The 26,743-nt window shown below is 39.8% G+C and overlaps 2 long non-coding RNA genes across 2 annotated transcripts; both read left to right on the forward strand.

Annotated features, from left to right (window-relative positions):
• Window positions 1–8,585: 8,585 nt before the first annotated feature.
• Window positions 8,586–11,137, forward strand: LOC102470989 (uncharacterized). The gene is made up of 3 exons (XR_337195.2): window positions 8,586–9,082; window positions 9,657–9,744; window positions 10,907–11,137. It is a non-coding gene; the product is annotated as an uncharacterized LOC102470989 (long non-coding RNA).
• Window positions 11,138–11,735: 598 nt separating this feature from the next.
• Window positions 11,736–19,866, forward strand: LOC102471417 (uncharacterized). Its single transcript, XR_337197.1, has 5 exons — window positions 11,736–12,038; window positions 13,158–13,316; window positions 19,042–19,083; window positions 19,483–19,616; window positions 19,787–19,866. It is a non-coding gene; the product is annotated as an uncharacterized LOC102471417 (long non-coding RNA).
• Window positions 19,867–26,743: the final 6,877 nt, after the last annotated feature.

The raw sequence follows: 26,743 nt of genomic DNA on the forward strand, positions 1-26,743 counted from the left end.
AAAGAGTGTGTTCTTCGTAGCATGAGAGTCAGGGCCAGAATAGGCAGATGTCACCAGTATTGGACTAACTCGTAAGATGAAGCGTCTTCTAGCACCATTTGTTGTTGGCCTTCTGGGACTGAAGGCTCCTTAGTCCAGACTGCCACAGCTTAGGTCACTTGCCACTTCTGAGCTGTCCCCAGTAATAGTAAGAGGTCCTATTTCTTATTGTTGTTTCAGTAACCAGCATTTTCTTTTCCTACCTGCTTCATGACTCAACTTTTAAGTCAATTAGCTTTCCTGAGCACATGAGTGATACAAACAAGCTCCCATAACAACTGTTCATATTAGATTTTCATTTTTGTCTGTTTTTTTTTTTTTTTTGAGAGGTTTTTGCTATAGGGCACGTGTGCTCACCAGACAGACACAGAGAGACAGAAAGCGAGAAACCCCCCCCCAGGGGGGATCGCCATGCCATAATCCCTTCTCCTCCATTCTCTCGGGATCTTGGGCACACACGCACACGCACCCGGCGTGAGTTTTAAGCTACCGAGTCCGGGTCTCGCACCGCTGTCGACTACCTGGGAGTCCAGCGACATAGCCATTACGCTAACTGGTGGTCTCTGTCTGTTGTTTTTCTCTTAGGCCACTTCTTTTTTTCTTTTTTTTTTGGAGAGGTTTTTGCTATAGCGTGCGTGCGCTCACCAGACAGACAGAGACAGACAGACAGAAAGCGAGAAATCACCCCCTGGGGGGATGGCCATGCCGCAATCCCTTCTCCTCCATTCTCTCGGGATCTTGGGCACACACGCACACGCACCCGGCGTGAGTTTTAAGCTACCGAGTCCGGGTCTCGCACCGCTGTCGACTACCTGGGAGTCCAGCGACATAGCCATTATGCTAACTGCTGGTCCCTACCAGCAGAGATTTAAAATTGAGGATGGGTTTATTTAAGCAGCTGTATTCTTTTCTGCAGTATCTTGTAACTTCCTTCAGGGATAATGTCTGTAATCCCCAGACCCTATATGTATTTTTAAAAATCAGAACTTTTTTTTACTTAAGTAGTTATTAGCGTTCTTTGGTATTCACTGTTTGTTAGCGGAGATATATAAAAGGGTGTTTGTGATCTCATATCTATAATGTTCAGTACATTTGCTTTATTTGTATTTTTTTTCTCTTATTTTCAATCACTGTACATTTTTATAGCATACAAAATGGATTTTTTCAGCACGAATACACTGTAGAAGTCCAGTCAAACATAACTGTCATAGACATTATTGCAGATAATCTTCCCTTCCGTACCTGTTAAATGTCCTGCTCTTTCCCCCTGATTCCCTTCCCACCCCACTGTCCACTGCTCCCACTCCGTCTCTAGTACCCTCAGTGGCTCTCCTGCTCGGATACATTCTACCCCTGAGTTTCTGTCACAGAGTGCAGACGTGGTGTATATTAGGTGAGTATGTACAGTGCCTCTCTTTCACTGTCTGGCTTGCTTTGCTCAGCATTAAATCTTTTATATTCGTCCACTTCTGATCAGATGCCAGGGTCTCAGTGCTTTTATGACTGAGTAGTATTCTGCAGTGTGTATGTGCTACACTTTTTCAGTCCACTCATCTGTTCTAGAACATTTGGGTTGACCCCATGTTTTAGCATTCATGAGTAATGAATGCTTCGGTAGTTGTAGATGTGCAAGTACTTTTCCAGCTGAATGTGTTCCTATCCTCTGAGTAGATACCCTAAAGTAGGATTACTAGATCATATGGTAGTTCTATTTGTAGATCTTTGAGAAACCTCCATACTGTTCTCCACAGTGGCTATACTAATTTACACTCCCACCAACAGTGCAAGACAGTTCCTTCTTCACCATAGCATTGCCAGTACTTATCAATATTTTTAAAAAATCTTAGCCATTGTGACTGGGGTTAGATGGTGTCTCATTGTGGGTTTGTTTTGCACCTCTCTTACAACAAGGAATATTGAGCAGTTTTTCATATACTTTTTGGCTATTCGTATGTCTTCCTTGGAGAGTTGCTTCTTCATCTCTTTTTCTCATCTTTTAATTAGATTGAATGTTTTATTTTTAGGGTCAGCTGCTTGAGTTCCCTTTATATTCTGGTAATCATTATCTGAGGGAGAGTTTGCAAATATACACTCCCATTCCAAGGGTTATCTCTTCACTCTAATTACTGTTTCTTTTGTCCTGCAGAAGCTTTATAACCTAATGTAACCCCGCTTGTCTGTTTTAGATTATTGAGTATCTTATTTTAAGTCTTTGTTGGGTCAATAGGTGGTGGCATGGTGGTTAAGGGCGCTGGACTCCCACATGGCCAACCATGGTTTGAGTCCTAGACCTGGGGCTTGCTTTCTCACACTCTCTTGCTCTGTTCATCTCTGATCAAATTTAAATAAATAAATAAACACAATCTTTCTTTTTCTTTTTCTTTTTTCTTTTGGAGAGGTTTTTTTTTCTATAGGGCACGTGTGCTCACCAGAAAGGCAGAGACAGAGACAGAAAGTGAGAAATCAACCCCCGGGGGGGGGAATGTCTATGCCACAATCCCTTCTCCTCCATTCTCCTCTCAGGATCTTGGGTATGCACACACACATGGGTGGTGTGAATTTAAGCCACCAGGTTCGGGACTTGAACTGCAGTCAACTACATGGGAGTCCAGTGACGTAGCCATTAAGCCAACTGCTAGTCCCAAGCTAAACAAAATCTTTATATAAAAAAAGAAAGTTTTTGCCAACTCTTTCTCCAAAAGTTTCCCCTGCTTTCCCACCAGTAGGTTTATAGTTTGAGATTTTACATTTAGATCTTTGACCCATTGTGAATTAATTTTTCTTAATGGTGAAAGATGGGGCCAGTTTAATTTTTTTGCAGGTGGATATTCAATTTTCCAGAACCATTTGCTGAAGAGATTTTCTTTTTCTCACTGGATTAACTTTTGTGCCCTTTGTCAAAAGTTAGTTGACTGCTTGTTTTGGGGTTTATTCTTGGGTTTTCTGTTGTGTTCCACTGGTCCACATGCATGTTTTTGTGCCTATAGCGTGCTGTTTTGATTATGATAGCTTTGTAATATATTTTGGGGTCAGGGAATGAGATGCCTCCTACTTTATTCTTTTTGTGCAGTATTACTTTGGTCATATGAGCCTTTTATGAATCCAAACAAATTTTATTATTGTTTTTTTTTCTAATTCTGTGAGAAATGTCTTTGGTGATTTGATTAGGATTGCGTTAAATTTAATTTGGGAAGAATTGACCTTTTGGTTATTGTTAATTCTTTCCATCTAGGAACATAGAATGTCCTTACACTTTTTAAAATTTTTTATTTTTTTTTTGTTGAGTTTTTTTTCTTTTTTTCTTTTTAGCTATAGTGTGTGTGTGCTCACCAGAGAGACAGAAAGAGACAGAGAAAGTGAGAAATCACCCCCCAGGGAGTTGATCACACTGCAATCTCTTCTCCATTCTTTTCTTATGGTCTTGGGCATGCATGCATATGTGCCCAGCGTGAGTTTTAAGCCACTGGGTTCAAGATTTGAACCATGGTTGACCGTGTGGGAGTCCAGCAACATAACTATCAACTCCCCATCTGCTGGTCTCCCCTTGTCGACGTCTTTAGTGGACTAGGTTTATTCCCAGGGACCTTATTTCTCTTGTGGCTACTTTTAAATGAAATGCTTCTTCGAGTTCAGTCTGTTCACTGTGGGTGTATAGAAATGCACAGATTTTTTCTATGTTGATCTTGTATCCTGCCACTTTACTGTATTCATTTGTTACTTTCAGGAGTATTTTTTTGGTTTTGTTTGTTTGTTTGTTTGTTTTTGGTTCAATATATGCTAAACTATTAATGTAATATATTATGTTAATAGAAGGAAAGTTAAAAACCATATGATCATGTCAGTTGGTGCCAAAAAGCATTTGATAAAATACAACATCCCTTCAAGATTACGGCTCTTACCAAAATTGGCATAGAAAGGACTTTTCCCACACGATAAGAGCCATATGTAAAAAACTCATAGCTAACATACTGAATGTGGAAAAAGCCAGAAGCTTATGCACTAAAAAGTGGAACAAGACAATGATGCCCACTTTCTCCACTCCTTTTAATATAGTACTGTAAGTCCTAGCCAATGTAGTCAGACAAGAAAATAAAATAAAAGATATTCCAATAGGGCAAGAAGAAGTAATTATCTCTTACTTGCAGATGACTTTTTTTTTAAATATTGTTGACATTAATATATTACAAACATGATTTTGCTAAGACGTGTTAACACATCAAATTGCTTGCCTTTTACAAAGGATTTTTTTCCATTTTAAAATTTTTTGATAGACAAATCAAGGTTATTACCATATACATCATTTTCAATAGATAATTTACATTCTTGAGTCTGTTAAGTATTTCTTTACTTTTCCACTCACCTTCTATCATCCACCCCCATTCCTTATAGACTCTAGTATCCACACTTACTCTCCCTGCTGTTGTATCTTCGAATATTTCAATTCTGCCTAGACTGCAGTTACTGGGTATATCCTGAGTGGGGATATATAGTTCTGGTTTACTTTGCTTAGTATTAATTTTCTACGTTCAACCTTTATGGGTGAATAATATTACATAGTATACAGGTGCCACAGGTTTTCAGTTGACTCATTAGTTCTTGGGGCACTTAGGTGATTCTATGTATTCACGATTGCAAATAATGGTACATTAGACATGGAAGTGCAAGTATCTTTCCAAGTGAATACTTTCCTATCCTTTGAGCAAATACCAAGGAATGGAATTACTGGGTCAGATGGTAATTCTATTTATAGCTTTTTGAAGATTAAAAAATATTGCCAGCGGCTGCGTGCTCCCCAGAAAGAAAGCAATGGAGAAAGCAGTCCTGGTGGGACACGCCTTCTGGATTCCTCCTTGTTGCTGGGATTTGGGCACACCTGATCATGTGTCTGGCATTTTCTTAAACTGCTAGTGGCTACGATTCCAATGGTAGCGGGATCCAGCTTTCTTCACTGGGAGGCTATGGGGCTGGCCACTTACAAAGACCTTAAGAATTCTGTGTGGGTGGCTCTCTGGTGTTTTTTTTTCTAGACAGTTATGTCTAGGATAGTTTCTGTTTAACATTTAAACTATAAATTGGGTGTTGGCAGTGTTTAGAAAAACTTTTTTAAAAAAATGTTTAGGTTTTCCCCTTAGGGTGTGTATGCTCCCCAGAGAGAAATGGAGAGAGGGAAAGTCAGAAAACAACCTCTGGGGGGATGGCCACTCTGCCATCCTTTTTCCTCCACTTTACTGTTTGTATGTTGGGCAAGCGTGCACGCGTGGTTTTCAAGCTGCCAGGTCTGGGGCTCAGGCTGCAGTTAGCCATGTGGGAATTAAGTACCTTAACCACCATGCCAACTGATGGCCCCAGTATTTTCTTTTTGGTTATTTATTGTTGCTTCACCGTTTGTCATCTTCACCATATTGCTAGAATCATTAAAGGTACATTATTTGCACATAGGGTTAACACAGGTTACTGAGATTGGGGCCAGCAGGTAGCATGGTGGTTGGAGCACTGGACTCTTTCGTGGCCAACCACCGCTAAAGTTTCAGACCTCCTGGCTTAAAAAAAACCCTCTCTTGTTTTTATTCTATAGCAAATTTAAAAATAGTAATAATAATAAATAAAATGATAAAATTCTTAAAATTTACTGAGCTTATATATTTGTTACTTGTACATATGCTATCACCTTAAAGAAGGCAGTAGAGGCATTTTATCAGATGCCGTTTTCTGGGTTCATATACTCGGAGAGAGAGCAAACACTCGCCCAGTGGAGTATGGTCACACCGGAGTTCTTTTTCTCCATTTCTCCTTCCTGTCACGTTTTATGCACATATGCATGTGTACCCGCATGTTTTTCAAGCCTTAGTGCAAGGGTTTGAATGGCTATTGAATTGCCACGTGGGATCTGGCCCCATCCACACAGGATTAACTGCTGTACTGCTGGGCTAGCCCAACAGCCATTTTTACTTGAAGTAAAAGGTTACTGTAGTCACTACATGATGTTCATTTTATGTCAAAATAGACTCTTTCAGGATCATGTAGGTATCTTTCATTTTGCTAGATGTGCTGAGGTTCATGTTGCAGTTCACTTTTAAAAAAAATAATTATTTTATTCAACTTCGTTTATTTTAATTTGACCAGAGAGGGACAGAGAGAGAGAGGGAAAGTGAGAAAGCAAGTTGCCAGGTCTGGGACTCAAACCATGGTCAGCCATGTGGGAGTCCAGTGCCATTAACCACTACACCACCTGCTGGCCCTACAGTTCACTTTTTTTAAACTGTAATATTTGCCATAGCGTTTGCACAGTTGTCAGAGAGAGACAGACAGACAGACAGAGGGAGAGAGAGACCTCACGCCCAGCGGGGACGGCTGCACCACAGCCCTGCTGCCCTCTCCTCTCAGCATTTTGGGCACACATGCGCTCACCTGCCAGCTTTTTGGGCTGCTGGATCAGGGCTAAAACTGCGCTGCCACTCAAGTGGGGCCCAGCTACTTCTGCCCACACCGCCTAATGGCCTGATGGAAAGAACACTAGAAGAGCATTGATAGAGTCTCTAATTGTACGGTTCTGTGCTCACTTGTTGCATGGCAGCGACCAAGACAACTTGTAAATAATGGGAAAATGAAATATTAGTTTTAAATATCTACTCTTTCCAGATATATCTGAGAGTCTCCAAGTATAATTTTGAAAATACCCTAGAAATGTGTTAGTACAATTATTTTGCAGTTCACATGATGATTAAAATCAATGGTTGATAAATAGACTCTCTGAGCTAGGAGCTATACGAAATGTTTCGTATTAATTTGGTTGTTAGAAGAAGACAATGTGACAACCATGCTTTTACCCTATTCTCATAGAAGAATAGTTTGCCATTGTTTCTAGTATAAATCACATAATGTCAAAACCGTATGTGAGCCTGTTCATGTAATATTTCATTTTCCTTATGCTGCTTTTTGTTGCTGTTAGTAGTCCAGATATAAATGACCTCCCTGAGGAAACTTTATGCTACCTCTTGGAACTATACAGAGTTCTGTATGTGTTCCTTTAGTTGCATGACAATGTTCAAGACAATGTTGTACATAATAGTCAGATACGAAATTTTAATTTTTAATTAACATCTAGTGTTTCTAGATGGAGAGAGTCTCGCAGAGTATAATTTTGTAAATAAGTCATTGCAAAATGTCATGATTTCATTTGTTTTGCAGCTATCTTGATAATGAAATGAAGAAAATTTGGCTTTTCTTGAACTATACATATCTTAGTTTCCCTTTAACTGCATTGTTTGGGGTAGGAAAAGGTTAATAGGATGTATATTTTCAGCTTTTAATTCTCACCTTCAAAAATTATACTTTAACTATTGGGTCCTGATTGTAATATACTTTAAAAAATCTGAATCCACTTTTGTAGTTATATTGCTGAAAGGGCATTATATAAGTAGATTTTGGTTATCATTGTAGAAAATGTCGTTTATAAGGAAAATTTTCTACCTCTTTGAATTATAGTGGTTTTTATTTACATGGATTGGATGATAAAATTCAAGACAACTTCACTTACACATAAATGTAACTTAAAAAAAACTTAGCTTTTCTAAATGCATGTAGTCTCAACAAAGTATAAATTTGTAAATACTTCATTGTAAAGTATCATAGCTGTCTCCTGTCAATGTTTTGGCAGCACAGCAGGTAACTGGTCTTCAGGACGAGGTGAGACCACGCATTAGTGGACTTGTGTGGGGCGAGTGGCAGATTGGTTCGTGTTTTCCACCTGACAGAGTCTCATGTAAGGAAAAGAATCATCAGACTTTGCATGCCTTCTATATTTACAGGAAGCAAGGACACTAGGGTATCTTTTTAGAAAGAAAGAGAGAGATGTGCGAAGGGAGCTGTTTAAATTAGGTCTCTGAGAGTTGGAAGTTCGCTACAATTGTTCTCTGCAGACTTGCGTGTGTGAGCCCCGACTCTGTACCTCCATGCACCTCTAAAATCAGCTGTACAGGCCTTGGCTCTTCGTTGTCTGCTTAGTGCATTTTATTTTACAAATTGCAGAACTGCTGATTTGTTTGCACACCTGTTGCTGTCTCTAGACTCCCACTTATTGTTCATCTAAGTGTACGGTAATTTTATATTAATAATCAGGTTCATAAACATTTTCTAATCTGTTTCCATGCTTAAACATGTATGTGAGAAGATTCAGTTTATTTTTTCTGATACCTTTTTAACTTTATTGTGATATAGATATACATTATAAAACATATGTTCTATGATCACCAGGTAAATGTCAAGTAGCTACCTCTTGTGTAAATTAGGACATTTTCTTATGAAGATTTTACCAACTATTGATCAAAGTATAAATCTATCTATATATCTTTTTAGATTTGACTATGACAGTCAAATTGAGAGTATGTAAAATTTTTGAAATGTTACAATTGGAATTTTTCAACAAACATCAAATATAGCTTGTTTACTGAGTTGTGTGCATAAACCTATAGGTTTTCTAACTGAAATGTTAACAGTCAATTATAGTAGTTCTAATTATGCATGAGAATGACATCCTGACAGTTAAACCATTCTTCTCAATGTTACAATACTGATTATTTTAACATTGTGTCTGAAGTTTTTGTGAATTAAAAGGTATAAGATTGTACATCTACACATATGTGTTTACAATGTGAAAAAGACGATAACGACATATATAATTATATTACTTGAGTAGAGAATTGACTGGAAGAACATGCAGAATTTAGCTGTCCAGGATACCGAGATGAAAATAGAATGACTGCATCTACTTTCTGCTTTTGAAATTTTAAAAAGGTATTTCAAAGTAAACATTAAAACTACAGATGCAATTTAAAGAGACAGTTGATTTGGCTCTCTTCGTCCCTGCTGATAAACATCGCGGGAGCATTTTGCTGCTGAATCCAACTTTGTATTCCAGTGGCCATTAGGAATGGTTTCCAAGTGCTCTCACAAAGAATATGTGGTTTAAACCCAGAGCAGAAGACTCTCACACGGGAAGAGTATTTGATTACCCTAGGCATGGGGGAACAAGGTGGAATTTGAGGTAGGTACCAAGCAGTTACATTTTGCTTGATAAAATAGGTCTAAAGGATATTTTCATGGCGGCAATGCCACATATGGGCAGTGGAAAAGCCAAGCTATTTCCGGAGTTGCCTGTTGGGATAAGCTAGATGTTTTCCTGAATCCTTTTGAGTTTAAGTGGAGGACAGACTCTCCTTCCTTTTACAGTGGTTGGGCCTGGGTATAGGAGTTCACGTAGGTGTTTGGGGCTTTATAGACCATTCAGAATGAGCAGGAAAAATATTTCAGTAATCCTCAGCATTTGTGCTAAAAGATTTGCTTTTTTCCCCTTTTCTTCTACTTTTTAAAAAAAATACATTTGAGCACTACACATCACTTAGCTTGTAAACAAAATTTACCCAACATGAAATAACACAAATAGAAGATGTGATTTTAAAGTAGTAAGAACTTATGAAAAGATTTTGTTTATGGGTCATCGTATTTGCTGGTCAAGTTAATTTTCTCCGTCCCCTCTGCCTGACGAGCCTGTTACTCTGACTCAATGTTCTGGAGCTTGATCTGCATCTGACAACTGCTGTGTTGGATATATTTCTCAGGTGGTCATGATGAGAGAGAGACATGTTTGCAACTCTCCTGAGTACAGCTGAAATCAGGAACATCTCCCCCTCTTCACTGCAAGCCGTGGTAAGGTGTCAGTGCTGTCGGGGACTTTCCCTAATTTCAGGAAAACAGTATCAGTGCAGTCAGGGTTCTTCCCAGGCCAACGAGGAGTGAATCATTGCTTTCAAAGCGATTTTACCACAGTGAAGATCTAGTGTAATGCAGAATGTGTCCTTTACCTAATTTGTGTATTTATGTCTAAACATCACACTATAACTAATAAATAAAAGAAAACCCCAAATATCTAACTATTGGAAATTATGAAATTAACAATCTGGGTGTTTTCACAAATTCAGTTTTGTGATGCAGTAAAGGGAAGAAATTCATGGGAAGCACACACACAAAAAGGTGCTGATACCGGAAAATAGTAAGGTAGGCTGTGGTTTTAAGTTGGAGAAGCTACAGGCACAGCTCGAGACTGGAGGCGCTGCAGGTTGGGTGGGGCTCCTGTTATTGTAGCTGAGGGCCCTGGAGCAGCGGCTGAAATAATCATGGCTCCATGGGCCCTGGGCCAGGTTTCCTGAGAGTGCCCAGGAGAGCTGAGAAGTCCTACGACCTCCAAAGTTTTACTATACTCTTTTAAAAATTATTATTAAAAAGAGATTTTTGCTATAGGGCATGTGTGCTTACCAGAAAAACAGAGAGACAGAAAGTGAGAAATCACCACCCAGGGGGATGGCTATGCTGCAATCCCTTCTCCATTCTCCTCTTGGGATCTTGGGCATGTACACACACATGCCCAGTGTTAGTTTCAAGCTGCCAGGTCCGGGACTTGAACTGCAGTTGACTACTTGGGAGTCCAGCAACGTAGCTATTTGCCACCTGCTGGCCCCTTTATTGTAATCTGTATTTTTAGTGCAGTTTTTATCCCTCATTGTGTTTTATGAGCTCTTTTTGTTATTTTCACTGGAATGTTTTGATGTTATATTTCTGAGTCAGTGGTCTAGAAATGTGAGCAAACAATACATAGATTCCATGAAGAAAATATTGGAGAAATCAATTAAGAGTAGATGAAAAATGGCAAATATCTTTATTGTTAGAATATTCCACAAGGAATATGTATCCACTCACCTTGTCTGCGTAATAGAATATATGCCGTGTTCACCTCACAAAGAGAATATATTAGCCCTTAGCTATAACAGTGTGCACTCTAACCTTTTCTCATTTCCCAATTTTGTCTACTCAGTTTTGACTGAGAGGAGCATGTACTGCTGCTTCTACCCCCAGATTCGTAAAAACCAAAATGCTGTCTTCATAAGGCATGGAGAGTCCACCTGCATTTGTGGCAGTGTTCTTTCCTTACTGATCAGCAAAGCTGCTAGCAAAGCATATATTTGGAAAGTGATAGCAAAAAAATATAATTGAAGAAAATTTTAACTACACACAATTTCGTTGTTGCTGCTGCACGGAATCTCTGGAGCTGGCAAGGTTGAGCTGCAGTGCTTACCAGAAAAACAGAGAGACAGAAAGTGAGAAATCACCACCCAGGGGGATGGCTATGCTGCAATCCCTTCTCCATTCTCCTCTTGGGATCTTGGGCATGTACACACACATGCCCAGTGTTAGTTTCAAGCTGCCAGGTCCGGGACTTGAACTGCAGTTGACTACTTGGGAGTCCAGCAACGTAGCTATTTGCCACCTGCTGGCCCCTTTATTGTAATCTGTATTTTTAGTGCAGTTTTTATCCCTCATTGTGTTTTATGAGCTCTTTTTGTTATTTTCACTGGAATGTTTTGATGTTATATTTCTGAGTCAGTGGTCTAGAAATGTGAGCAAACAATACATAGATTCCATGAAGAAAATATTGGAGAAATCAATTAAGAGTAGATGAAAAATGGCAAATATCTTTATTGTTAGAATATTCCACAAGGAATATGTATCCACTCACCTTGTCTGCGTAATAGAATATATGCCGTGTTCACCTCACAAAGAGAATATATTAGCCCTTAGCTATAACAGTGTGCACTCTAACCTTTTCTCATTTCCCAATTTTGTCTACTCAGTTTTGACTGAGAGGAGCATGTACTGCTGCTTCTACCCCCAGATTCGTAAAAACCAAAATGCTGTCTTCATAAGGCATGGAGAGTCCACCTGCATTTGTGGCAGTGTTCTTTCCTTACTGATCAGCAAAGCTGCTAGCAAAGCATATATTTGGAAAGTGATAGCAAAAAAATATAATTGAAGAAAATTTTAACTACACACAATTTCGTTGTTGCTGCTGCACGGAATCTCTGGAGCTGGCAAGGTTGAGCTGCAGTTGCACAGAACGCTCAGCACATGGAGATAGGACTGCGTCCCAGCGCTTCCAGAAGTACAAGGTACATATACTTATGGGTTTTACTTACACCGTGTATATTTAATAGGGATCCTTAACAAATTACTTTACTCAAGGATTCAAAGGTCATAGAATTTTGACTTGTGCCTTTAAAAAAAAATTCTCCCCAATGTTGCTTACTGTTAATAAAGTCTTGTATACATCCTAGTTTTTCTTTCTTTTTTTTTTTTTTATTAAAACATTGAACAAAAGTACTTGGAGGTGTGATATACGAGTTTGATTCTCTTTCTTTCTAAAAGAAATTTTTTGGGGGGTAGGTTTTTGCTAAGGCACATGTGTTTGCCAGAAGACAGAGAGAGACAGAGACAGAAAGTGAGAAATCACCCCTCCAGGGGGGATGGCCACGCCACAATCCCTTCTCCTCCATTCTCCTCTCGGGATCCTGGGCACGCATGCACACGTGCCCGGCATGAGTTTAAGCCACCAGGTCCAGGACTCTAACTGCAGTCGACTACATGGGAATCCAGTGACGTAGCCATTACGCCATCTACTGGTTCCACTAGTTAGGTTTTCTATGTAGCAAAGATATGTAAATTAGAATTTGTCTACCCACTTTATTGGAACAAGTGCCTTGAACTGTATCTGCCATGGTGAGAGTGTACTAAAAATCTACATCTTTAGTAAATTTTCCCCTAAATGGAGTAAGTTCTCTCAGGGTTTGAGAGTTCTCCCACTTACTAAAATGAAAAGAATTAGACTTATATGTTTTTAATCATGAACAACGTAATATTGCAAAGAAATAACTTTTTACTTCTGTTAAGGTTGTACTAGGTCACCTTCACATATAATCTTACAAGTCATTGATGGGATTTCATTTTCTCTGTTCCTTTTTGTCCGACTTTCCTTGTAATGTTAGTCCATGTTACTGACTTCTTAGAGCTCATTTTATTTACGGATGTTAATGTATGTGTCATGGATTACAAATTAAATATTTTTTTCCATTTATTTTACTGTGGTTTATTTTTTGTTATATAGAAGCTCTGTATTGAAATATAATCGTGTTTCTGACAGTTTGCTTTACCTTCTATTGAAACTTGAAGTCCTTACGATTTATACTGTCTTATCTATTCTATTGAGTTCTCTTGTTCTTCTTCTTTTCCAGAATACTGTCTGTACTCGCATTTCCTGTCTGAATTGATGCTAAAATTTTTTTTCAAGTTGGAAAAATAATACAGTTTTAATTTCATTTGCAGCAAGCTTAATAGATTAATTAGGAGAGCATAAATCTTTTAAAAATTGAGTCTTCTTTCTCAACTGTAAGGTATGTTTATAAATTTTTCTGTTGGGATACTACTGGTATTGTTTTATTTTTATTGCTAACCATTTCATAGTTTTATTAATTTAGTGGTTGGAATTATTCACTCTTCTTATTTTCATATTGGTACATGGAAACCACTTCTGTATACCATTTCTAAAAGCATTTTTTTCTTTTTATATTTAGTTTTAAAAATTTGACCAGAGAAGGACAGAGAGAGAGAAAGTAAGAAAGCAAGCCACCAGGTCCTAAACTTAAATTGCAATTTTTAATGCTTTTATGTCCTCCAGTCTTTCAGTCTCTACCATAGAGTGCAGACAGTCGGTATATGTTAAGTGGAGACATACAATGTCTCTCTTTCATAGCCTGACTTGCTTCACTCAGCAATAAATCTTCCATATTAGTCCATTTTCTATCAAATTCCAGGGCCTTGTTGTTTTTTAGGGCTGAATATTATTTCATGGAGTATATGTGCCATAACTTTTCAGTCCATTCATCTGTTTGAGGACATTTGGGTTGGTCCCATTTATAAAATTACATTTTTCACATTTGATCGTAATTTTATTACCTTTTTTCAGCTTAATTTTTTTTTTTACATTCAATTACTACGTATCAGTACAGCATTACCAAATGAGTTGTCGCATCATGAATACACTCTATGTTGGTCCAAAGATATTGTCATACACATTATCGTTATCATCAGGATTTTCCACTTTTATGTCCCTTCCATGTTTTGCTTCTGCCTTTCCCCCTTGATCCCCTCCTTCCCCCTCCCCCTCCCCCCCACGCCATCCCTAGTGAGCCCAGCTGCCCTCCATGCCTTTATGCCATCTCTTCTTCCAGTCCCTGCACTGAGTGGGGACATACATTGCCTCTCTTTACCTGTGTGTACTGTATGGGTAAGGACTTCTACAACATAAATATTGGCATAATTTCTTTAATTTTATTTCTTTTTTACATTCAGTCAAATATGTCACTTAGCTTGTAAAATGAATGTTCATACATGAATACATTTCTCACCATTCTAGTTGGGGATACTATGCATGTTATCATCAACAGATAACAACCCATTTCTTTGTCCCATAAATGTCTTCCCTCTCTATTTTTCTCCTTAATGTCTTTCCTTGGACTCTCCTCCTTCTCCTACCCCCTCCCCACTGTGTATCTGGTATCTGTAACCATTTTCTATGTTTCTATATCTTCTAGTCATTCAGTTTCAGTCATAGCGTGCAGACAGTCAGTATATATTAAGTGGAGACATTCAATGTCTCTCCTTCATAGCCTGATTTTCATCACTCAGCAGTAAATCTTCCATATTCATCCACTTTCTGTCAAAAGCTAGGGTCTTGCTGGTTTTTTTTATGACTGAGTAGTATTCCACAGAATATATGTGCCAGACTTTTTCAATCCATTCTTCTGTTCATGGACATTTGGGTTGGTTCCATGTTTTAGTCATTGTGAACAGTGCCACAATAACCATAGAAGTCCAAGCACTTTTCCGACTAAGTGTTCTCCTGTCTTTTGGGTAGATACCCAGGAGTGGGATTGCTGGATCATGTGATAGTCCTACTTGTAGATCTTTGGGGAATTTCCATAGTGTTCTCTACAGTGGCTGGACCAATTTATATTCCCACCAGCAGTACAGGAGAGTTTCCCTTTCACCAAATCCCCACCAGCACTTATCATTGTTTTTTTTAATCTTAGTCATTCTGAGTGGGGTTAAGTGGTAACTCATTTTGGTTTTGATCTGCATCTCCCTTATGATGAGGGATATTAAGCGTTTTTTCATAGACCTTTTGGCTGTTTGTATGTCTTCCTTAGAGAATTGTTTTGTTTTTTACTTCATTCTCCCATCTTTTAATTGAGTTGATAATCTTTTTTTGAGTAAGCTGCTTGAGTTCCCTGTGTATTTGTTATCAGTCCCTTATCTGAAACATAATTTACAAAAACTATTTTTCCCATTCCGAGGGCTGTCAGTTCACACTAATTACTATGATTTTTTGCCATGCAGAAACTTCTTAATCTGTCATATCCCACTTCTCTATTTTTTTGATTATCGACTGTGGTTAGTGAGTCTTTAAGATATCTTTGCATACCCCAGTGTCTCCAAGAGTTTCCCCAGTGTTTTCTAGCAGAAGTTTTTATAGTTTGAGGTCTCAGGTTTAGCTCTTTGATCCACTTTGAGTTGATTTTTGTCAATGGTGAGAGGTAGGGGTTTAGATTTCTCTTTCTGAAGGTGGATATTCCATTTTTCCAGCACCATTTGCTAAAGAGGTTTGCCTTTCCCGCTGGATTGACTAGTACCCTTGGTCAAAATTCCATTGGCTGTATGTTTAGGATTTTATTTCTATTCTGTTCCATTGGCCCACCTGTCTGTTTTGTGCCAATACCATGCTGTTTTGATTACTGTAGCTTTATAGCATATTGCCGCCCACTCCTCTCTTCTTGCACATGATTGCTTTGGCAATACAAGGCCTTTCACAATTCCAGACGAATTCTATGCTTGTCTTTCTAGATCTGTGAAGAATGTCTTTGGTTCTTTGATTGAAATTGCGTTAAATTTATAGATTAATTTGGGTAGAATTGTCATTTTGAGTATATTAATTTTTCCAATCTAGGAACATAAGATGTCCTTACACTTTTTTTGTGTCATTTTCAATTTCTTTTTTAGCTTCTCATAATTTTCCTTGTGGAGGTATTTAAAATTTTATATTTGAAATATTAGCTTGTAATAGTGTTGAAATAATAGTACCAAGTTATTTTTGTATTGTTAAGTTATCTTCCTTTATTACATCTACTTAATTATATAAATCAGAAAAGTATTGTATTGGTGTTAACTGATCCACATACCTTATTCCTACTTGCTGTGTTAGTGTCCATGATCTAAGGTTGGATCCCACTTAGCAGAGTTGTCATATACCTTCTGGTGGGAACATTTACTGGTCTTTGGTTTTCATCATCTTTATTCTTTCGAAGAGTCAGTAGAATATTTTACCATTAATGTCCCTCTGTGTATATGTGTTATGTTTTCCATTGAGATTGAGGTTATGCATTTCAGGCAAGAACTCTAAAAATAAGTGATTTTTCAGTTTTCTCAGTTCATCACTGGGGACATACAATGTTGTTCTTGTTACTAGTCATTTTTTAAAAGAATGATTTAATTTTATTTATTCATTCATTTATTTTTAATTTGACCAGGAGTGGGGAGGGAAGTGAGAAAGCAAGCCACCAGATCCAGGACTCAAGCCGTGGTTGGCCAAGTGGGAGTCTTCAGTGCCTTAACTGCCATGCCACCTGCTAGTCCTGTTACTAGTCATTTGACTTTGATTGCTTTTTGTTATCATTAATATAATTAGTTTGGGGAGAAGTTACTACAAATATTGATTGTCATCATAGCTTGATCTAGTAATTTTAGTATAATTCATTGATGTTCTTGTCTAAAATATAATTACTTTGTTTGCCAGATTACAATTATTAAAAATTTCCATTAGTCTTGGGACCAGCAGTTAGCATAATGGCTATGTCACTGGACTCCCACGTAGTCGACTGCGGTTTGAGTCCTGGACCTGGTGGCTTAAACTCAGGCTGGGCGCGTGTGCGTGCGTGCCCAAGATCCCGAGAGGAGAATGGAGGAGAAGGGATTGCAGTGTGGCCATCCCCCCCGGGGGGTGATTTCTCACTTTCTGTCTCTCTCTCTTTGTCTCTCTGGTGAGCTCATGCGCCCTATAACAAAAACAAACAAACAAAAACTCTCAAAAAAATTTCCATTAGTCTTTTATTAGTCAGAGTTTACATTTTGTAGTGGGATGGGTTTTTTGTTTGTTCTGTTTAAATCTGTGGTGGATATGTTTCAAGACCACCAAGTGGCTGTGCAGAACCATGGCTATAGCAAATTTTGATCTATTTCTTTTTCAGTGTAATTTGGATGGATACTAAGTGAGTTAATAGGCAAGACAAAAAAGAGATGCTGGGCAAAAGGATCCTCACATCACAGTAGGCCAGGTCAGGAGATTTCACCCCTCTACCCAGAATACTGCGTGTTCAAACTCACTACATACTCAGTATGTCTCCATGCCGCAGTTGGCCATGGTGGACTGCAGATCAACCTCATACCAGGCCAGACTGTTGACAAGGGGACTGCCTCGTTCGGGGCCGGCGTTTCTCGTCCTCCTCTTACTTCTTCAGTTCTTCGTATCAGTGTTGGCTGCTGGTGCTTATTTGCTCTGACTCATGGGCTAAATCCGTTTGCCCCACGTGTGATCATTCAGGGCTCCCCTCTTCGGCTGGCCCACTGGTTTCTGAGCACTTCTCTTGGGTGCACAGTGGTGTTATCCAGTGTTATCTGTGTCTTATGTGCCCCAGTTGTGTAACCAGCCATTTCTCTTGGATCCGTGGTTTCTTGCAGAATTTGGTGTTTAGAGAAAAAAGATATGGCTTCCAGGAGTGTTTATTTCTGTTGCTTAATCAGTGATTATAAATGACCACAGAAATATTGAAGAAATGTATGTTTGTGTCTTCCCATTGTCTCCCTCTTATTTTTTTTTGTTGGATAAAATCACACATAAAATATAATAACTTAACCATTTTAAAGAATAAAGTTGAGTAGGATTAAGCACACTCATCCTGGCCCTTGTCTGCTCTCCGTGGCTGTGACAGTGCCTGAGGCTGCGCAGTTCATAAACAGTCTACAGGGCTCCTGGTTCCCAGTGTTGAGACTGCCAAGGGGATGGTGCTGGTGTCTGGTGAGGACTCTTCACGAGGTGTCCTCCAGGGGCAGAATTTGGAAGTCTCACTTACATATACAGTGACAGACTGATGAGAGACCCACTCCTGTGATGGCGGTATTAATCCATTTAGGAGTGCAGCTCCTACGTGACGTAATGACTTCTAGTTAGGCCCACCTTTGGCACTTGTATTGGGGACCAAGTTTCCATCACATTAACTTGAGGCCATATATTCAAACGTCATAGCAACGCCATTGTGCGTTCATTGGCGCTGTCTTTCCCTGAAAGAATTTTGTCTTTCAAAACTGAAACTCTACCCTGTAAGCCCTCCATTCTTCTACTTTATGATTTTGGAATCGTTGTATCTGTCTCTTTGTTACTGCCTTATTTATTTATTTATTTATTTATTTATTTTGGAGAGGTTTTTGCTATAGGGCGCGTGCGCTTGCCAGAAAGACAGAGGGAGACAGAGAGACAGAAAGCGAGAAATCACCCCCGGGAGGATGGCCACGCCGCAATCCCTTCTCCTCCATTCTCCTCTCGGGATCTTGGGCACGCACGCACACGCACCTGGCGTGAGTTTTAAGCCACTGGGTCCGGGACTTGAACCGCGGTTGACCACGTGGGAGTCTAGCGACATAGCCATTACACTAACTACTGGTCCCACTGCCTTATTTTTTAAATAATTATTTTATTTAACATTTTAAAAAATGTATTTAATTTGAACAGAGAGGGACAGAGTGAGAGGGGAGAGAGAGAGCAAGTGAGAAAGCAAGTTTTCAGGTTCTCTAGTGACAGAAGCAGAAGCACATCGAGTTTTAGTCTCAGTGTGTAGTTTAAGTTATTGCTAATATTGCCAGTGGAAGGGAAGGTCAGGAGACAGAAGCTTAGCAATATTCCAAATGCTGGGGTGTTATAAGCAGGTTGTTAGCATCCTTTCATCTGGTGAGTGAGTGAAAAATCTTCAAATATTCTGAAACATTTCTATTTCTGTTTTCTTACACAAGCATTTCTTCACAAGCAAGTACCCAAAGAGATCATTTTTGCAGGTAAGCACCTAGGGCCTATATTCTGATTTTTAAGGTGTTATTTTGGCTATTTCTATGATAGATGAGGTTTCTTGTCTCATTTATGGGACATTTCACCAAGCCTACCATGTTTCCTATGGATTTATGTTGCAGTTATAGTTCAAATAAAGTAATCCATAGTTCTCTTGTTTCTCATCAGCATTTAATGAGATCAGGAGCTGAAACAAGGTTTCTTGCCTTTAGTACCAGCAGAATGTACCCCGAAGATTCCAGGACAGCAGGGCAGATAGCTGTGTGGGTGTGGCCAGAATGGTTTTGATTCTTGAAGGATAACATGGTGCACACAGAGGATGACGTTAGTGTTTCCCTGTGCTGTGTCTTTTACTTTTTCTCAACCCCCTGAACTGATACATAAATCAGCACTAAGTAGCTACACAAGAAGTGACGGTTCAGAGGACTAGGCGATTGGATGACATGCAAGTGATTGGAAGGAAGAAGGTGCGCAGAGTGCCCCAGAAGGGCCGAGGAAGGAAGGCAGGCCACAGTCTCATATGGTAAGCTTGGTTTTGGAGCATGGGGTTATGTGGCATTGGGGTTGTGGGAGTTTTCCATGGAGTGTCAATAAATGTTTGACTTGAAGATGCTAGCCAACCATCATGAGGTGTGGCTATGTAAGACCCTGTGTTTAGTTCCGTTTAAAATACCTTTTTCTCTGCTCTCCCAGGTCGTTACCCTGTGGACCAGAGGGTATACAAAGCTTCTGCCATGTTTGCATCTGCAGCATCACCCAGATGTTGTCTTCATTCCTGCAAAAACCTGCTTCCTGGAGCACAGTGATCTTTGGGTCTTCTGGGGCACAACTTTTGTAAAAGTACATCCAGGACTAGAAGCAACCTGCTGTAGGGCAAGTAGTGGCCTGTAACACAGTTAAGTACTTCACTGTGTTGTCAGTATGTCTGCGCTTCTCTATCTTGGGGTATATTATTTCATTGTATGTTCTACTCCTTTCTGAGACTTTGCAAATGGAGTTGAGATTTGTGTGTGGTACATGTAATTTGTTGGACCCCAGGGGCACTTCTATCACACCCGTCATGCCTGTCATGCCTGGGGGTGGCTCCAGTGCCTCCTGTGGCTTCGGTCTCTACTGGGCATACTTTCCCACTCATCTGTACCACAGCCCGCTGTGTCTAGAAGCCGTAGGCAAGGTCGTCTTAAACATTTGTGTTATCTGAATTAGGCCTTTTGTGACTGCTCTTGTCCTTGAGCTTTGTGAGTCTCACTCTAGCAGGATCTGAGACTGAATGGACCTCACCTCCTCCTATTACCTAAACCTACGGTTTGGATGCCAGCACACTATGGCTGTGTAAGGGAGAGCCGGACCACGCACTGACATTCTGAGCCTCGATGATGCCATCCCTTAGGACATGTGAGCCAGTCATTTCCTCGGTAGGATCTGTGCTCTCTTCTATGGGGTGGGAGTGAAGACACTGAATGTACCAAAGAGATGCCTTTTCCCTGTGTCCACCTGATTCCCAGTGCGCTCAATATCAAATACTGCTTGTTTGAATTTTTTAACTTTCTGCTTCTGGAATTAAACTGCACCGTCCACCCGGAAACTACTAATGGCATTGCCTAAACTGTCTTAATACGTAGGCTTATACCCACCCATCCAGGTAGGGACCATGCAGCGGTGATGCCTCTTTAGACCAGTGTTAGCAATAAAAGCCCTTGCTCAAATTTGACAACAATATGATGAAAGTCCACTTATTTTTTACCAAAGGAAGACTTAATGGTTTTAAAAAATCTCATAACTATGTGTAGACATCAGTGTCTCCTTTTTCATTGCCAGCTATATATATTCTGAGGCAAAATTTGTTTCTTTTGCAATATCAAATTATTTTACATGCAGAGAAGTTGCTTCTGTACTTCCAAAGTTAAATTACTGTATCCTAAGCTATTTCTGACATTAACATTAGCCAAGTACAGAATGATGTCCTGCATGTAAGATCGATATTTTGGGGCCAGCAGGTGGCATGGTAGTTAAGGGCACTAGACTCCCATATAGCCGACCACAGTTCGAATCTTGGACCTGGCATCTTCCTTTCTCACTTTCTCTCACTCTCTCTGCCCCTTCCTCTGTGGTTAAATTAAACTGAAACAAACGAATGAATAAATAAAGTTTAAAAAAAAGATCACTATTCTATTCGCACCCCTTTGTTACATGGAGTGTAACACCCAGGTAATGAAGCATTCTGTAGTCTGTACCGGGCTCTGTTAACTTTTCTCTGGGAAGGACCAGCCTTTGCAGCCTGCATTGTGGGAACTAACCAACAGTGTGGAAACAGCCAGATCTGACTTATGAACAAGCAAGCGTGTCATGGTAAAGCTTACGTATAAAAGCAAACAGCACATGTCGGTCCGTATTTGAACCGTAGGCTGTGGTTTCCTGACCCATGGTCTATGCATATGTTCGTGTTTAATTTTTACATTTCCCAGTGTGTGCATGGTCACCAGAGCGTGAGGGAGGAAGCCAGCACCCTACAATTCCTCCTTCCCCATTTCTCCATCCTTCTGGATTTTGGCATGAACACACAGGTGTCTGATTTGTCTTTCAAGCCCCTGGGGTTGGAAATCGAACCCCAGTCAGCCATGTCGGATCCAGCTTCCTGAAGCAGTAGGCAACAGGGCCAACTCACAGCCTAACTTTATTGTCATTGCTCAAAGGGTGACTAGGTCATAGAAGTCAGAAGGGAGAGGAATCTCTCTGTAATTATTCTGAACAACTTATAATACAGACATGAAGTTAAATTTTAAAATGGGAGATATTTTTTGTGTTTTTCTCCTTAAAGCTCAGAGTTACTTTTTTTTTTCATCTTCTTTGATGCCTAATCTCCTTTCTACTAAGGATTGATATCTCATACATTTAAACACGGCCACCAAGAACTAATGTCATTTAATGACGCAAACCAACCTGTGGTCATTCATCTTCCATCTTTCATTTTCTGCTTCATAAAGGTGACAAGAGTGAACCATTTGTGATACAGTGGTCAGTAATTTTTGTAAGCTTATGTAAGTTTATGTGGAATGCATTTATAGCTTTTTGATTGTTATGGTAGATACGTTAATATTTTGTAACTTTCTGTTTTATTTAATATATTGTAGAATATTTTCAGTCAATAAATACAGCTCACTTAGAGGCTTTTTTATTAACAGAACATGTTATAATGAATTTATCAATTTGTCTTTTAGGAAATGTAGGTTAACTTCTTGTTTATTTACATATGTATTTTTGTTGCTACACACGATGTATATAGTTACATATCTGTTCTAGTGCACTTGCATTCCTAGCTCTGGAGGATAGACTTCTAGCGTGGGATTATTGGATCATCAGTTATGTGAACTTTTGTTTTAGTAGATGTTGTGAAATTACCCCTGCAATGTTTTCTGGGCCACTGAAGGGCATTAATGTAATAGCAGTGCTGGTTTTCATAGACACTTGTGTATGGTGGACATGACCAAGGCTTTAAATTTAGCCAATGTAGTAGGTGAAAAGGGTATTGTTAATTTAAGTCTAATTTAAAAGGTAATAACCTTAATTAAAAAGACCAAATAACAATGGATCACCTATGAAACAAAGTAATTATTCCATTCTTATTCCAATCCCAGGGAATATCCTGGTTGTCAGAGCTGGGAATTGCTAACCTTTTCTAAACTTAGCACTTCCGGGGGGTTCATAAACCCCCTAAGTGTACCTTATAACAGCATTTTTTGACTTATTTTTTAAATAATTTTACACCTAGAGAATCAAATAGGGAGACCTGCTGTAGTCTTCACCCAGATGGCCTTTCTCCACGTCGCTCTATCTGCTCTTCCCCCTCTCCATCCCCACTCTTTTTCTACATTGTGTTACTACGTTTTGAAATATTTAGAAGCTGCAGACATTTTGTCCTTTAACAGAAAATACTTTAACTTCTCAGAGCCTGGATGTTGTTTTATTAACATCGGTGAAAAAGTCAAAGTCAGTACTAGTACAAAAAGTGTCACTGTTGTAGTATAAGTTTTGTGGCTGTTGTACAGTGTCTGACAGTGCACAGTGCATGTCCACATTGTCCAGCCTAGGTACGATCTCTGCAGTAATTTGTCCCTTAGGCAGGGTCCAGAGAAAGGTTCTGTGTTGCATTCAGGTGTCATGTTTCTGTAGTTGTACTTAATCTGAAAGAATTTCTTTATCTTTCTTTGTCTTTTATGACATAAGCATTCTTAAAAAGTAATCGTTATGTTCTTAAGAACATTCCTCGAGTTTTTATCTTTTCTTTTTTTCTCTTTCTTTTTTTTTTTTTTTGGAGAGGTTTTTGCTATAGGGCGCGTGCGCTCGCCAGACAGACAGAGAGAGACAGAGAGACAGAAAGCAGGAAATCACCCCCCAGGGGGGATGGCCACGCCGCAATCCCTTCTCCTCCATTCTCCTCTCGGGATCTTGGGCACGCACGCACACGCACCCGGCGTGAGTTTAAGCCACCAGGTCCGGGACTCGAACCGCGGTCGACTACGTGGGAGTCCAGCGACATAGCCATTACGCTAACTGCTGGTCCCTTTTTTTCTCTTTCTTTTGGTGCAAATGAATCACGTTTTGAGTTGCGTTTCAAACGTGGAAGTGTGATGCAGGTTTCTGGGCAGCCCTTTAGTGTCTACCCAGCTGGGCTCCTCCTGAGGGAAACGGTTATGTACATTGTACACTTTGGGCGGGGTTAATTGAGCATTGATGTGTGTCTTCAAATCGCGTTAAGTGGCAAGTGATGTCACTGTCCCATACTGGTGATGTTAACTTTGATAACGGTTCAGTTGGTGTCCACTAGACTTGTGTACTTTACTGTCTGTCAGCAAACCCCTGCACTGTAGCTTTAGTATTCACAGGTCATTTCTCAGCCAAGTCAGTCTCAATTTGTTAAAAAAAAAAAAACCCCTTTATTAGTGCATCTAAATATTGAGTTTTCTAATATAAGAAAGTTTGTGTATCGTGGCTTGTCAGAAAAATCTTATCAGTAAAACCTTTAAGTTAATTTTATAGAATGAAAGAATGAGGTAGTGATCCATAAGAGAAGGCAGGGAGGGCATGGCCTGAAGAGTCGAGCGAGTTTATGTCTACTCGGGAAGTGCGATGTTAGTGGCATAGGCTTCCAGGATGAGTGATACATATGCATTTGCATGAAAAGCGGGTGGAAGAGGTGCCCTCAGGTTTCCTTTGTGAGCCTGGGAGGTGTGCTGGTGGCGTCTGGGCTCACACTCACTCCAGTCCTATGTTCTATGGGGACGATGAGTCCCTGGCACATCTCCTTGCTTTGGGCCAGTTCCTGTGTTGTAATGCTGTGGCAGACTGAGTGATTCCTCACACACAAGTCTGTTTGGTTGACATCTGGCAGAAGTCTCGTCTCACGGAAAGCAGAAGGAACACATACAGAGCAAGAGAACGTGGGGGCCCAACCCGTCTTTTTATCACTACTCCCTTCCACAGTAACCAGCCCACTCCCATAGTTACTGGATTAATCCATTTAAGAGTGTGTTGTTGTGTTTCTCTAATGGCAACAGAAACAGAGCTGTAGGACGTGTAGTTTTTATTGTCTGAGTGTGGGTATTTACCAGAGAGACAGAGAACTCCCATTGGACTTGGTTGTATGACAATACTTATTCCTCCAGTTAATTCTCCATCCCATCATGCCTTGGGGCACATATGCACATGGGCCTCATGTGTTTTTTCAAGTCCCTGGGGCTTGGATTTGGACTGTGACTGGTCACGTAGGATCTGAGTCCTTAAGCTGCACTGTGGGGCAGCCTGAGAGCACTTCTGATATGGGAGGAAATGGAGTAACGGCACAGAGGAATTCTCCTCTCTCTCTCATGTCAACTACCATGTGGTCCCTCCATTACCCTGGAGTTGACTGAGGGGACAGAATGGCTGGGTCTGTTTCCACCAAAAAAAAAAAAAATGCTCTCAGGATTGCAGACTATGAACTTGGAATAAGAGTGCAGAGGAGGGAGCCAGCAGGTGGCATGGTGGTTGAGACGCTGGACTACCACGTGGCTGACCATGGTTCATGTCCTGAACCTGGCGTCTTGCTTTCTCACTATTCTTTTCTCTCTGTCCTCTCTGGTCAAAATTCAAGAATAATCATAATAAGATTCTTTCTTTCTTTTTTAAAATTATTTATTTTAAATTTATTTATTCCTTAATTTATTTTACTTTGACCAGAGAGAGATAGAGAGAGAGAGGGAAAGTGAAAAAGGAAGCCACCAGGTCTGGGACTCGAACCGTGGTTGGCCATGTAGGAGTGTCCAGCACCTTAACCACCATGCCACCTGCTAGTTCCCATAATAAGATTTAAAAAAAAATCTTAATAAAAAGAATATGAGGAGAGTCTGTTGGCTCTGTCTATAGATGACCAGAAAACACCATGATTGCCCGTTTAAGAGTGGCTTCCTACCAGTGGGAGCTTGCCCGAGGAAAGCTTAAGGATAACGTTGTAGCCTCTTACTCCTCTTACCTCTTGAGTTTTACTATTCTCTGACAATAAATTTACTCAGCAATCCAGCTCTTCTGGTAATTACTGTAACTCTTGACAGCAGCTAAATTAATTCCAAGGCAAAACTATACAGTTGGTTAAAAATACCACTTTCGATTCTGTTAAATTGTTCCCCTCATTTGTAACATGAGATTATATTTTTCTGTAAGAAAATGGAACCAACCCAAATATCCATAAACAGATGAATATATTGAAAAGTGTTGCAGATGGGACCTGCAGTTAGTGTAATGGCTATGTCACTGGAGTCCCATGTAGCTGACCACCGTTTGCATCCTGGACCTGGTGGCTTAAACTCACGCCGGGCACATGTGCGTGTATGCCCAAGATCCCGAGAGGAGAATGGAGGAGAAGGGATTGTGGTGTGGCCACCTCCCCTGGGGGGGTGATTTCTCGCTTTCTGTCTCTATGTCTCTCTCTGTCAGGCAAGCGCACGCGCCCTATAGCAAAAACAAACAAACAAATAAACAAAAAAAACTCTCCAAGAAAAAAAAAAGAAAAGTGTTGCAGATATACTCCATGGAGTACTATTCAGCCATAAAATAAGAAAGTCCTTGGCATTCGATAGAAAGTGGACCAATATTAAATATCTATTGCTGAGTGAAGCAAGTCAGGCTATGAAAGAGAAGACATTGTGTGTCTCCCCTTAACATATACGACTGTTCACTCTATGGTAGAGACTGAGGGACTGAAGGACGTAAAAGCATTGAAAATTGTTATGGACACTAGGGAGAGAGTGGATGCAGAGGGGGAGAGGGGAAGAGTGTAGGAAAGGAAATTTGGGGGAAAATAGAAAGGTAAGACATTTGTGGGACCCAGTTACCTGTTGATGATATGTGCAGTATTCTCAACTGGGCTGGACTGAGGTATAGATCATGCTAGGTAAAGTCTCTTCACAATCTAGATAATGTATAGCGATTGAATGTATAAATGATAATTATTAAAAAAAGGATATTGTATTTTGATTTTTTTGCAAAGCAATTATATTTTTGAATTGTTACATTATTTATCTTCAAGGATTATGGATTCTAAAATTGTCTTCCCTCCCACAATGTGTCACTCAGCTTTTCTCAAGAGTGTTCTCGCTCAAGTTCTTTTTTTTTTTT

The sequence above is a fragment of the Tupaia chinensis genome, unplaced genomic scaffold, assembly GCF_000334495.1.
Source record: "Tupaia chinensis unplaced genomic scaffold, TupChi_1.0 Scaffold144682_1, whole genome shotgun sequence".
Classification (NCBI taxonomy): Eukaryota; Metazoa; Chordata; class Mammalia; order Scandentia; family Tupaiidae; genus Tupaia; species Tupaia belangeri.